Source organism: Cricetulus griseus, chromosome 2 (assembly GCF_003668045.3).
Source record: "Cricetulus griseus strain 17A/GY chromosome 2, alternate assembly CriGri-PICRH-1.0, whole genome shotgun sequence".
In the NCBI taxonomy this organism is placed as follows: Eukaryota; Metazoa; Chordata; class Mammalia; order Rodentia; family Cricetidae; genus Cricetulus; species Cricetulus griseus.
The window spans coordinates 455,186,869-455,200,981 of NC_048595.1; the positions used below are offsets into that span (position 1 = coordinate 455,186,869).

The window sequence follows — 14,113 nt, forward strand, 5'->3', positions numbered from 1 at the left end:
GCTCTACCCTGCCTCCTGTTGCTCTATCAGCCTCCTCCATTGCTCTATCTGCCTCCTCCATTGCTCTATCTGCCTCCTCCATTGCTCTGATCCCTGCCTCCACTGCTCTAGCTACCTTTGGCTGATTTGCTCTGATATCTTGGAAATGTCCTACTCAAAGATGGAATCTCATGTACCACTTCTGTGACTCTTTTTTTGGTCAGATCCAGGTTGCCTTGCTTCATAATGAGGCCCTGTCTTAAAACTCTGAGGAATAGGAATAGAGTTCAGGGTTAAGCACTTCCCTAGAAAGTGCAAAGCCCTGGGTTTGATCCCCAGTCCTGAAAGGAAGAAAGACAGTGTTGACCCTTTTCAAGGGTGGAACTTCGTGTATAACTGAGTCTGTATCTAAACCATAGCAGAGACCAGGGGAGAAACAGATTTGTGAACCTCTGAGTGGTACTCGATTTTAGGGAAGATATAGATAGATACTGGGTAGGAAGTAGGGCTTGTGCATAATTTGCATATATTAGTGCAGAATTTGTATTTGAAACAAAAGTAGGATTCGTGAGAAGTTATGTCTGCTTGTTTTTTTTTTAACACCTATGATGTTATAAAGTTATTTTAGGTTCCTAAGAAGGCATTTAAAAATAGCATGAATAACAACAACAATACAATCTTTCCAAACATTTGCCCAATCTGTTGGCCAGACTAATTACAATGATTCCATGATGATCAACTTGGTCAAGGATGAGTCCGTTCCTAGGCCAAGTGAGCCTCCGTGAACAGGGCCAGTCCTATTGAGTGGGTCTTTCTGCTGAGTGCTCGAACAGCCCCAGTATGGAAGTATCTTCTCCCCAGGAAGATACTCTGGGTATCTCTAACACATTTACTGTGGATTAGAAAGCCAGCCAAAAGTCAACCATTAGTGACCCAGTATGAAATGTAACCAACTGAATACATGCAAAGTGCATAATGTTTTAACTAAAGTGAACAGCGTGTAGTCAACTAGAAAATCCTAGGAGGCAAAATTATTAATTAGAACCATTGTCTGCTCTCTCACACGAGGCAGTAACTGTTTTCTAGAACCTAAATGGTAAAAAGCCTTTGTCTAGATCCTAAGTAGGTTCAGTCTCAGATGGACACCAAGCTTTTCAAATGTGTCTTAAGTTTTCTCTGTTGAGAAAAGGATCTGATCTGGGTCAGACACATCACTGGTAAAGAGGATGGACTAGCATCCTCGTGAGAAACATGTAACATGCCATATTGGTTCTATACCAGTATTGTCAATGTCTCATCTGTGTTTATGGTTATTTTTCCAAAGAGACACCAGGAAAGCCTGTGGAGCAAGCCAAACTAAGCCCATTAGAGAGGCAGTGCTCAGAGGGTCTTGGCCATGTCTCAAAACAAGCAAGTTAAGAAAGGGTTACGGAGGATGTGATGGGACCTGGGTGACTGAAAGGTGTGTCGGACAGACGGAAGTAACAGGTCTGAAGTGACAAGCTGCTGGCTCCTGAGTCAGCCACTCTGGTTGGCTCACGGGCAGCTTACAGGGGCAGGTGGCTAAGTGTGGTTCCCCTGTCATCAAACACAGGGCAGTTCTCACAGCTCATCTCCAGCCCTCCATTCTCAGTTCAGAGATGAAAGTCTTTGCTAATGGACGGACAGATGGACGTTCTTGGAGCCAGCAGGAGGGAGGTCCAGCTTCCTAGGGGATGCTTCTTTCATTATAGTCAGATGAAATAAAGGAATGGAGGCAGTACACTGCTAAGAAAGCTTCAGCTGTGGATTCTTTCATTTATATTCCCCGTCCAAAGCCTTGGGAAGAAACTGTGGCCATATCTAAACTTGCAAACTTTAACAAATACAGAAGTTGCTGGGCTTCTCCCCAGGGCCTGCAGATGAAGGAGCCCAAAGCTTAAGTTTTGTGGCTTTGTGGTAAATCTCTTAACATGACTTTAGCATTTAGAGCTCTCTCTGGGGTTATCTTTGAATGCATTGCAGGGCCCAGGATATAACAGCCAGTCAAAGCTACTGCACGTCTCTAAGTCAGTGGAGGTACTCTGAGCACGACTTTGTCTCCGGCTTTTTGCTAGTTGCCCCCTGTCAGGGCTCTGTGAGGTCACCTACCTCCCTTCTCCCATCTGTCTACTGTTCCCTTTCTTTCCTGTATTCTAAACCAGGAAGGCTTTGCAGGATAAACTCTCTAGCTCATTTTCCACTTTGTTCTCTGACAATATCCCAATACCCATATATGTATATGACTATTCATATGTATATATCTATATATGTAGATATATTTATAGATATGTGTATTTTATGTCTGAATATAGAGACAGATTAATTTACATATCTACATACTTATGTGTGTATAGACATATGTGTGTATGACATATATGCATCATATATGTGTATATACATACAAATATGCGTTCTTTACTCTGCGAATGAGAAGTTCCTATTGGCCCTGACATACTTGGCATCACCAAGCTTCCCCGGAGCCCAGTACCACCTTGTGTTCTTTGTCTCTCTGGTGCTTCACCCTTGAACTCTCAGATGAGTCCTGCTAAAACCACCTCCCTTTGGTCTCAGTACCCACACCTCCTCCTCCCTCCCCCTCCCCCCTCCTCCTCCTCCTCCTCCCCCTCCTCCTCCTCCTCCTCCCTTTTGGCAGATGACTAAGCATCCCAGGCAGCTGATGAGCTCTGGCTCCCTCCCACCTCATCTCCACCTACTCTTCCTCAAAGGGAAAGTGGGCTCCTCCCCACCTCACTGCCTTCTTGGAAACTGGAAGCTTGGATTGCCCCTCCACCCATCCCCCGGTGAGTTATGCTCTTACCTTTCATAGTCAACTGCTTCTTCTCAAGGTTTCAATACCTGGAAACCCAAACAATCCAAGTAAAAAGAAAAGAAGGGGGAAATAGCTCTTCACTGTTCAGCCACTCATTCCCCATCTCATACTGGCCACCCCACGTCCTTCTGTCTTCATACAGCCAAATTTCTCAGCAAGTTTACACTTGCTGTGTTCCTTCCCTGGTGTGCATTCTGTGATTCTGTGCTAGCTGCCCTGCGATTACTGAGTTGGAGAGAGAGACACTTTCAGTTTTCCTGGGTCTGGTTCTTTCCCTGAGTGTTGCCATCTGCTCCCTCCCTGACATCCTGGCCATCCAGCGGTTGTCTGTGCAAGATACTGTGGGTTGGCCCGGTCAGCATCCATTCCATTGCCCTCTTGGCATACCTTCCTGGCAGAAGGGAGGTGGCTCAAAGCAACATTTTCCGTATGTCCCCACACCCATGAAATTTCACCCCTGCAACACCATCTCCAGGACCACCCCTTGAAACTGTTGCCCTGGGTAGAGTGGCAGACTGAGGGCAATGTTTTGTTGTCATGCGCTACAGCAGGAGATTGGTCTGAAGTATCAGCTGGTGGGACCCTCAGAGCCATCTGCACCTCAGGAAGCAAAAACAGCTATTCCTTTGGAAGATTTTCATGGGCTTGCCTTTCCCACAATTCTATAAATTGTTCATGACTTTCAATGAATGTCATGTATTTAAAGTATCTAAAGTAGACTCTAATATCAGACTAAGAACACTGGCCAGCTTAGTGACGCAGGGCAGCTCACTTTCTTGTCTGTGACTTCTTTCATTTCCCCTGGTGGCTTTTCACCTGTCTGTCTCCACAGCTCAGTCTTGGCTGTCTTCATCCCCTTGCCTCTCCCCTGCTTATCTGTGGAAAGGCTGCTGTTGGTCCTTATATATAAGGTTACAAACACATGACCTTCCCAGCCAAGAATCCATTCACTTTCTACTGCTGCCATAACAAATTGCCAGAAATGTGGTAGCACAAAACAAACATCCGTTATTCTGTCATAGTCTGCCACTTCAAAGAAATATCCATTATTACGTCATAGTCTGCCACTTAAAAGAGTAGGGGCTGTATAGCTCAATAGGGCCTTCTCCTGTGAATTCTTAAGATTGACATAAGTAGTTGGGAGGTGGTGGCGCATGCCTTTTATCCCAACACTTGGGAGGCAGAGACAGGTGGATCTCAGAGTTCAAGACCAGACTGGTCTACAAGAGTTTCTTCCAGGATGAGCTCCAAAGCTACACAGAGAAACCCTGCCTCGAAAAGCCAAAAAAACAAAAACAAATCTGACATGAAGGTGTCAGTAGAGTGGCTTTTCTTTGGGGGCTCAGGATGAGTCTGCTGCTGGGCTCATTCAGCCTCCTGATAGAGTTCAGCACTAAGTCCTGTTCCTCACTGGCTGTCATCTGAGCCCCTCTCAGTTCTTTGAGGTCACTGAACATCCCTTCTCACTCAGCCCCTCACCCACCCATGCAATCACACGTCAGGTCTCTGGTTCCTCCTACAGGTTCGTTTTTTCTGATTGCCATTGAGAAACGTTCTCTGCTTTTCATTGTTTTTTTTTTTTAATAGCGTGTGTGTGTGTGTGTGTGTGTGTGTGTGTGTGTGTGTGTGTGTGTGTGAATTGAGGTACCCAGGTACATATGTGCACATGTTAGAGGTCAGAGGGAGGCAGGGAATTTCACAGAACCTGGAGCTCGCTGGCTCAGCAGGGCCAGCTAGTCAATGAACTCCATGGGTTCCAGATTTCTAGCCCTCCAGCACTGGAGTTACAGGTGTGCACTGTTGTAAATGCTGGGGATCCAAATTCAGCCATCTCCCCAATGCTTTTGTGATTGGTTTTATTGCAATGAAATTCACATACCATAAAACTCATCCCCGTTAAGTGTATAATCCAGTGTTTTTTGTATTTTCATAAGTTGTAGAACTATAAGTACTATGTAATTCTAGAACAATTCCTCCACCCTAACATGGAACCAATTACCTGCTAGAAGTCATTCCCTGTTATCTTCTTTCTCTGTGCTCTGGCAATCACTATTCTGTTTTCTGTCTCTATAGATTTCTTTATTTGGGGCATTCCCTATAAATGGAATTATGTAATAGGCGATCTTCTATGTCTGTCTTATGTCCCTCAACGGATCCCTACCCCATGCCTTTTGTAGCTCAATGACACTTCACTGTGCCATCTTTTGCTTACTCATTGGCTGGCTCATTTGGGTGGCTGATGCCTTTGGCTGGGGTGAGTAATGCAGGGGATTCTGTGTGACCAGGTGTGGGCAGTTCTGGATACATGATTATGAATATGTTTCACTTCTTGAGGGACTATCAAACAGTTTCCATTCCTACCAACGGTGTGTGAAGGCTCCGATTTCTCCACCACACCAAAGCTTGCTTCACTTGTTTATTTAAGGGATGTGTATTGTAGGGGCATCTTGGGGGTGGGGCAAAATGGCTCATCATTATCGTTTAAATTTACAGACCCACAGCCCCTGATAATACTGGCCATCTTTCCTGTGTTTACTCTCTATCTTTTTTAGAACAAACCCACTCTAGGCCTCTGCCTTTAGGTAGATTTTTGTTTTTTACCACTGTTAAGAGATTTTCTGCATATTGACAATGGAAAACCCTTGTCCAGTCCTTGATTTAAAAACATCTCTCAGTGTCCCTTCATTTTCAGAATAGAGTTCTGTTTTAATCTTCCAATTTATTTAACCTGTTCTTTTGAAGAACCAGCCTGCCTCCATCCAAGCTTAAAAGCTACCTTATAGTAAAGACAAACTAAGTTCATTCCTGTTTATTAAACCTCTGTTTTTTAAGGACTGGGCTACGTCCCACCTGCAACCTTAACTACAAATGGTTCTGGACTGCCTGTTCCTGGTTGGCAATTATGCCTTTCTTTCTCAAAGTCCTATGACCCCCTATGATTATCTTATTATGGGGACCTGCTGTGATTACCTCATTTTGTTCTGCTCCAGCAATCCTACCGTTTCTCTCCATTTGGAGACTCTCTACCCCTGAGCTGTAAAAACCTTGTCTTCCTCACATCCAATGCTGACCTCTCAAGCTCACCTTAGGGGGAAGCAGCCCATGTATATGAATAAGAAAAAGCTTGCTTTAATTAATTTCTTGCTTTACTTAATTTGGCCATGATGATTTCGGTCGGTGGTCTTTCTCCTCCCATCTTGGGGATTAACACTTTCTTAGGTGGCTTTTGTCTCGTGTTTAGGTACATCCCTCTGTCTTGAAGGTCTTAGATTATTGCATAAGGCCTATTTAAAGAACCTGGGGTGTCCTTTAAGACTCTAAACTTAATCCTATCTCCAAAGTCTGTGTAAGGTACATGGAGTCTAGAAATCTGAATGTAGACATCACTGAGGAGACTGTTCTGCCACAGACGCCTTGTGTGTGTTCACATATATGTGGGTGTGCTTGCCTCTGGGGGTGCACATGAAGGCACTCTTGCCTGTGTGTGTGTGTGTGTGTGTGTGTGTGTGTGTGTGTGTGTGTGTTCGGCCACAGGTTGATATCTGGTGTCAATCATTCTCCAGGTTGTTTATTGAGGGAGGGTTTCTCACTTGAACTCAGAACTCACTGATTCGGCCAGTCTAGCTAGTCACCTTATTCCAGGGATACCATCTCCACCTCTGGCCTAATGGGTTATGGGCAGCCCACCACAACAACACAGCATTTACTTGGAATGCAGGTTAGGGTTTTTTTTTTTTTTTTTTTTTTTTTTTTTTTTTTTTTTGTCAGCTTGACACACACAGGGTCGCTTTGGAAGAGGGAACCTCAATTGAGAAAATGCCTCCATGAGGTTGGCCTGTTGTTTTGTCTATGGGGAATCTTCTTGATCAATGGTTGATGTGGGAGGCACCCAGGCCACTGAGGGAGATGCCACCACTGGGCAGGTAGGCCTGAGGTACATAAGAACGCCGGCTCAGCAAGCCAGTCAGCAACCTTCCTCTATGGCCTCTGCTTCAGTGCTAGCATCCAAGTTCCTGCCCTGATTTCCCCTCATGACAGACGGTAAACTGTAAGATGAAGTCAGCCCATTCTTCACCAAGTTGCTTTTTTTTTTTTTTACTGTGGTGTTTGTCATCATAACAGACAGCAAACCAGAACACCTGGTAGTTGGAGAGCTGAACTGGGATCCTCACACTTACTCAGCAAGAATTTTCCATCTCTCTGGCCCCACGTCCTCTTTTATGTAGTGACATCTTGCACAAATAAAGCCTGTCTGGGGGTCAAAGAATGGAGCTTGCCACTAGCTAACCATAGAGGTCTGGAGGTCTGTACAGACAAGCAGGAAGTGACATAGCTGGGCAGAAACAAGATATAAGCAGGGACAAACAGGAAATCGCTCTCTTCTCTATGGAGATGCTTGGGAGGTAAGGTGTGCTGTGGTTTGATCCTTCTGTCTGATCTCTCAGCACTTCCCTCTATATCTGACTCCGGCCTTTTATTATCTAGACCAATTAAGGACTCCATTTACAGTTTTATACCTACTAAAATTTACACATATGTGTTTTCTTCTATATCCACAAGGTTTATCCATCTCTAGATTTAACAAACTTGTAACAAATAACAGATTTCCTGTAACTGTAACACTTGTCTATGAAGCCATTAGAAGCATGCTGGCCCCGTTAGCTTTCAATTACTGTTGACTTCTGTATTGTTGTTGTTTTTGGATGGAGACAAAATTCCTTAGCAGTGTCCATGAGACCCAGTGTGACTGGCACACCTCTCAATCAGACATCCTCTGGCATTGTCCCTGAGCTCTGTGGACTTCAACCAGGCTCCCCTTTCTCAGGGCTTTGGCTGAGTTCATGCTTCTTTGCTACCCGTGACTTGGCTCAGGCCTTCATAGTCTTTCTTCTCTTCTACCTGGTACAGTCTTGTCTTTCTCCAAATGTCAGGGCAATTGTTAATTCTTCAAAGAAATTGGCCCTGGCCTTGTCTTGGCCAAGTACTTTAGGTTCTCATAGCATGGGACACCGCTTCTCCCGATAGTTTTGAGATATTGTATCTGTTGGTGTAGTTTTTTGATTAATGACACTCTCCCCCACTAGTCTGGAAACTCAAGCCAGATCTCTGGCATCTAACACAGTAGTATTAATTAGCTTCTCAGTAAATATTTACTGAGCAAATGTAAATTTTGGTAGCAGTCAAAAATATTAGGTCCAAGTAAAAGTAAATGAAAACCAATTAAATGAGAACAAAACAAGACTGTTTAGTCAGAGTTTGCAAGGGAGCCAGCCACCACCACTTCCATGATGGCAGAGACTCAAAAACATGCAGAAAAACAGACGAGCCTTGCAGTGGGGAAGGGCAGCCTTCAGGTGTGCTCTGGCTAGCGCCTGATGCCATGAGTACATGGGTGGATTAGATAAATACAGGGCATCCCATGTGGTTGTTTGTAAGGCCATATTTGGCATTTCCTGAGTAGCAATAATTGGAAACAGGTAGAAAAACCAGAGACCATGTCAGTTATTAATCAAGTGTTGAACCTTTGGACAATCACTTGCTGGAGATAGTGTGGCTTCCTGTAAGTCTGACTCATCGGAAGCATGTCTGGTTTCCCGGGCTGATTATTGTAGATAGCGAGCAGCGTGGTGTTCCAGGGTCGCTTGCTGCAGAGTCTGGGTTCTGCTTGCCTTAGGTAAGATCCCGCTTTGTCTACTGTCTGTTGCAGTTTGAATCTGAGATTTCCCACACAGGTCCATGTTTCAGGCACTTGTTCCCTGACTGACGTGATATTTGGGGTGGGGGTAGGGTTGGGGCTGTGAGGCTTTTGACAGGTAAGGCCTAGTTGGCAGCAGTAGTCGCTATTGGTGGACTTCTGATGGCTGTCACTGGTTACTCTCCCTGCTGCTTTCCCAGGTTCCTGTAGCCTCTTTACATTCCCATCGCCACAGACAAATGGTCCCACTATGCCCTACCCATGACGACGGGCAGAATCCTCTGAAACCTGCACTAAGACAGAGGTTTCTTCCCTTGTTTCTGTCGGGTATTTTGGTTGCTGCAATGCAGAAGTAGCGAATGCAGTCCCTCACTTCTGTCTTCACAGGAAGGAGAGGAAGGCGTGTGGAGGGACTTAGCCCAGGCTCACACAACATGCAATCATCGGCCCGGGACTTCTATCCAGAAATGTACTATGCCCTTCCGCCCTCTGCATTCACGTAGACTCTGCCTGTGGAACAAATGGTAAATTTTCCTGGAAGCCGTGGGCCAAGGCCAAGAGCCCTTTACAGTCCTCCTGGGGCCTGAGGGAAAGTAAACAGGCTCTGGTTGATCATATGGCCCCAGTACTATGAAACGCTCTGTGGCTTGGCCAGTGCGAGCGTTAATGCTCACTCTCTCTGGGTTGAAAAGAGCACAGACAACTGATTTAAGTATTTTTTTACTTGAGTCTTGAGCTGGTCAGCACAAAGAGCATTGGGCGCACGTGTCTCTTAAGAAGGGAACCGAGTCAGATGTGGGAACAAAGAAGAATTGTAGACACAGGAAGGGACCCTTCTTAGCTGCAAAGAATTCTCAAGAAAACTTTTCTAGAATTAAGTTGATTGAAATATGACTATAGTTGCCAAGTGTAGGGGTGAATGCCTACTACTCCTAGCAGGAGAGGGAGGGAGGCAGGGAGGGAGGGAGGGAAGGAGGGAGGGGGAAGGAAGGAAAAGAAATGACTATTGAAACATCCTAGTTCCCCTCTGTGTCCCGAGTGAGCCACATTACCAAATGAGCCTTTGCTGTGGGACCCTGGGAAGAGCAAAAGTGTCCCAGGATGAAGCCTTTGGGACCTGTGGTTCCCAGGAACATGCCGAGGACAGTCAGGTCTCGACTGCCTATGCTGGCCTTCCCAGGTGGAGACCCAACACCTCTATAACAACCAATAGCTCATCTTAAAGATCCCTTTCAAACTGGTCTCAGGTTAAAATTTAATGTACCGCATACTAAAATAGAAACGTGCTTCTCACAAATACATAATCTTAAAACAAAACTTTAAAATAACAATACTACCAGCTAACACAAATAATTAAATAGAATATGACACTGACAAGAGGTGTTTCTGTGCGCAGGTTGATCTACAACAATATTGAGGAACAACAAGCACTTGAAGAAGAAAACAGTGCCAGGAACCACCTGTTACTTTGCATGGAAAAGAGCTCATGAGTTCTTAGAATGTGGGGTATATAGTGCTTTTTTTTATTTGAATTAGAAACAAGATTGGTACTGCTTTTTAATCTATGTATTATAGAAAGTTTTCAAAATCATACTTTCTTCTGAATGCCTTGCAACAAATTCCATCAATTAAATCTGTTTCATCTGTAAATATTTCAAACATGTGTATTTCACATATGTATGTTTGTAACATGTGACATGAATCTTACTATCACACTCAAAACCCCCCACAGTCCCCCTTTAATGCCCCCAAGACCTCTATGTTTAGGCCACACAGATTCTCTCAAAACCATTGGATTAGGGTTTGTTTGTTGTTGGATTCGTGTACCAGGTGACATCCCTGTTTGCCTTTGCTTGGCCAGTCAATGGGGTGTTTTGAATTTGGGGAACATTTTCTTGTATTAGGTTGCACCAGGGGCTGAAAATCTGATGTCTGTGGGAGTCAGCCAGTGACTGCAAATGTGTAAAGTAGGTTAAAGCATCACAGGATTCTTTGTTTACAGGTGTGCGTTGTATGTTAGACGTCAGTGAGCAGTGAGTGTTCGGTGAGGACTTCACATCTGCCTCCACAGATGTGCTCGGTCAAGGGCGGGGACATGAAAAAGTCTTCATCTGTGCCACATGTCGTTTCCCTGCTGTTATCTCTAAACAGTGTGGTAGAACAAGTATGTGCACAGCACTAGCTTTATTCTATTGGAAGCGTGTTGCATGAAATGCCATGCCGTTGAATACAGGGGAAATCAGCAGCCTTGGATTTTGGTATCTGCAGGAGCCAACCCCACAGCATCCATGTACTCTACTTCCTAAGAAAGGAAGTAGTCTGGCAAATTAGTCTATCCACATTCTGGGGGAGACTACAGAGGGTCTGGACCGTCCCTTATGGAGGCCAGAGCGGTGGTGCTGTCCGCTGTCCAAGGGGTATCTATTCTCAAACGCCTGGGCATGATGTCAAGAGCTCCAGCCAGCCAGATCTGCCCAGTCTTTCAGAGAAGCTCCAGCTCCAGGAGGTCAGGGACAAGCTCCTGACTTGAAACTCACTAAAAGGAGAAGTGTAGAAATTCCCACCCCCTTATGTTGGTGACTGGTCTGCAACATTAGGAAAGGGAGTTTTTCCAGAATGAATGCCTGAATGGGGAAAAAATCCTTCACCTATTTCAAGATTCATGGTTGAAATTCTTATAATAAATCTTATAATAGATGGATTGATTAGCAATAAAAAAGGATGATGAATTTTAAAGAAGTTTTACGAGGCCTGAGAAGCGCACAGAACAATGTGTTTTAGGAACAGTCATGCAGAAGTGCCTGGAAGAGAAAGGGCATGATTCTATGAGGACCCTCAGCAAGGGCTGTGTGTGCAATTCTTGGCCTCTGGGGACAGGGCAGGGCCGCCAGGGGAGATTCCCTCATGATCTGCTTCAGGTGAGAAGACAAGAGAAGCGTAAGGAGACCTTCCTGCTTCTGGGCTTTGTCAGTTCTCAGCTCATCATGGTGTACAGTGCTCTGATCTAAATGGGACTGCACCCTTCACGCCAGTGCGAGCAAGAGCAAGTGGGCTGAGGCGCTGTTCAGCAGAAGGTGGAGTTTCCAGTCTTCCTCAGACCCCTCATTCTGTTACACCCTGAGCAGGAGACAATCTGTTTTTTCACTCACTACTCTCGCAAAAACAAAATACGTCTGTGACTAAGTGAATGGGGGTTTTTCTCAACACTCTCTACAGTCCTGAAGTGGACGCCCCTGGAATCACAGCACGATGTCTGTCTACTTAATCCCAACACTGCTTAGCTGGAAAGTGTCAGATCCCATCAGTCAAAGCTTTGGTCCCAGAAGAAAGCTCCCATTCCGGTGCCAGTCACAAGCGCCAGCGCACCACCCGTTTCTGACCATTGCCTGTAAGCTGGAGTTGCTAGTGCTTCTCCACCGTGTTGGATGCATTTGCTAGATTGGCTCACAGAAGTCAGAAGATATCTGCGTGCATCTCTAAGCCTATTTTGAAGGGCAGGAAGAAATGCATAGGGTGGCATGCGTGGAAAGAGATGCATGACCTCCATGTTCTCCCTGGGGACACCATGTCACAGACACTGCAGCTTCCCAAGCCCAGCTTTGTGGCATCTGCAGAAGCTTAGCACACACAGCTATGACTGATCAGACTGTTGGGTGCTGGCGTCCATCTTGAGCTTCCATCCATCAAGGCAGCTTGGGGAGGGGGGGACAAAGGATCTCAACCCTCTGAGCACATGGTTGGTTGCCCTGGCAACCAAATAGAACCCAATCTGTGGTTATCTAGGAGCTTTACACCAACAGCCTCATTAAAGTGAACTCAGGTGTAGCTGGAATGAGCTCTTTGTAAATAAAGACCGGCTCGCACCTCTTTGGCTCTCTAGCTGTTTCAGGAACTAGGGACAAAAGGTCCACTTATTGCTCTAGTCTCTAGGGAGCCATGAGTTGGGAGCTGTGGATGAAACTCACAATCTATATTTCGTAACATATGTATCCTCGTCAGTATAAACACACTTGCCTATTATTATAGCTCCAAGGATTCAGCTACTTCCTGGGTGGGCCCAAATAAAAATGATTGTGTGTATTTAAGCTGGCAAGTTATCGAAATGATATAATCTCATGGTTTTTTTTTCCTTGGTGCCCTTTTTAGCCACACTGTGAACAGACACAACAAATATCCTTGCTAATAGCATTGTGTTCTGGTATTGTGCTATGCCCTGCCCAAAGTTTCTTTGCATTGTGTAAAACGGTGGGTTTTTCCTACCTTTCCTGAAAGACTCCATTTTACAAGCAGTGTTTGACTCTATTTTGAAGTCGGTGGGTGCCTGTGTACCTTGACAGACATGTAAACGACACCATCTGCCTGGAATCACCCACAAGGCACAGACTGATAAATACTTTGTTCCTGAAAGTAGGAAGGATGCCACCTTCTAAATTTGTCAGAGTAAATTGGGAACGTAAGAAGACCCACATGGTTGCACTAAAATCATATCACGAAAACTGACTTGACAGCTCATTGGATGTGCTGGACTGGACCCTATTAAAAGGAAAAGACCTAACACTCTGTCAGTAACAGTTTCATCAGCCTGCCATCTGACCATCTGATAAGGGCATCAAGACACTGATAGAGAAAAACTCTTGGTGTCCCAGAGGCTTCAGCTTGGCTTGGTCCTCATTGTTGACATGACCTAGTCAGATTATTGACCATCCATCCACTTTTCTTTTGTGATCCGCCATCAATATGTCCGCCCATTTGTTCACTTGGACCTGGTCTTGCCCTTCTGTCTACAGCTTCCATTGCAATTACCTTCTGCATGCCAGCCTGACTCTGACATCATGACTCCCGCAGCCTGACTCCCGAAGCCTGACTCCTGCAGCCTGGGTTCTGTATCTTCCTCTTAATGGAGATTCTCAGCCTTTCAAGAATTCTGCCTGCAGCCTCTTTAACCCATTACTGCCATTTGGTAACCTGCACATCTATGAAGATATATTTACTGCGTAATGTCTTACTAAAAAGTTAATATTGGTAATGTAGGATTGAAATAAAATAAACAGCCTGTGTTTGCCACAGCTAGTCTGTCAAGAAAAGCAGAACTGGCTGGCAGATTGCTGCCAGCGAAGCCACTGTATGTGATGAACTTATGTGATGCTATTCAGTAAGGTCTGACACTAGAAAGACACCTATGTTCATCTCTGTCTCCACTGTATTTTTGTGGTATTTCAGGCTGGAAAAGGCTGGTGTTGGGGTTCAGAGAGTGTCATCTGGAAGTACGGCTTTTGTCAGCAGTACCAACAGTGGGATGCCATTGCCAGGGACCCCTTCCCAGGATCAACCCCTAACCGAAGAAAGGAACCAAGCACCAGTGTCTGCCTTGATATTTGCACAGTAGGGCGGAGCTATGGAGAGTTGAGGGGATCCTTTAAGTGGGGCCCAGCAGGGGGTTTTAGAGTTATTTGGTCCTGTCTTCATGAGTTTTATAAGGTACAAGCTCTCTCTCTCTCTCTCTCTCTCTCTCTCTCTCTCTCTCTCTCTCTCTCTCTCCCTCTGTAAAGTGATTGCTTTTGTCCTGCCTTGTGTTCCCATCACTATAT

The 14,113-nt window shown here is 45.2% G+C and overlaps 1 long non-coding RNA gene across 2 annotated transcripts; it reads left to right on the top strand.

Moving 5' to 3' along the window:
* Window positions 1-2,665: 2,665 nt before the first annotated feature.
* LOC103162259 lies at window positions 2,666-13,591 on the top strand. 2 transcript variants are annotated; one of them, XR_004768772.1, is made up of 4 exons: window positions 2,666-2,801; window positions 8,913-9,049; window positions 9,922-10,031; window positions 13,313-13,591. It is a non-coding gene; the product is annotated as an uncharacterized LOC103162259 (long non-coding RNA). The 2 variants fall into 2 exon arrangements; XR_003481673.2 differs by lacking the exon at window positions 13,313-13,591 and having other exon boundaries at window positions 9,922-10,184.
* Window positions 13,592-14,113: the final 522 nt, after the last annotated feature.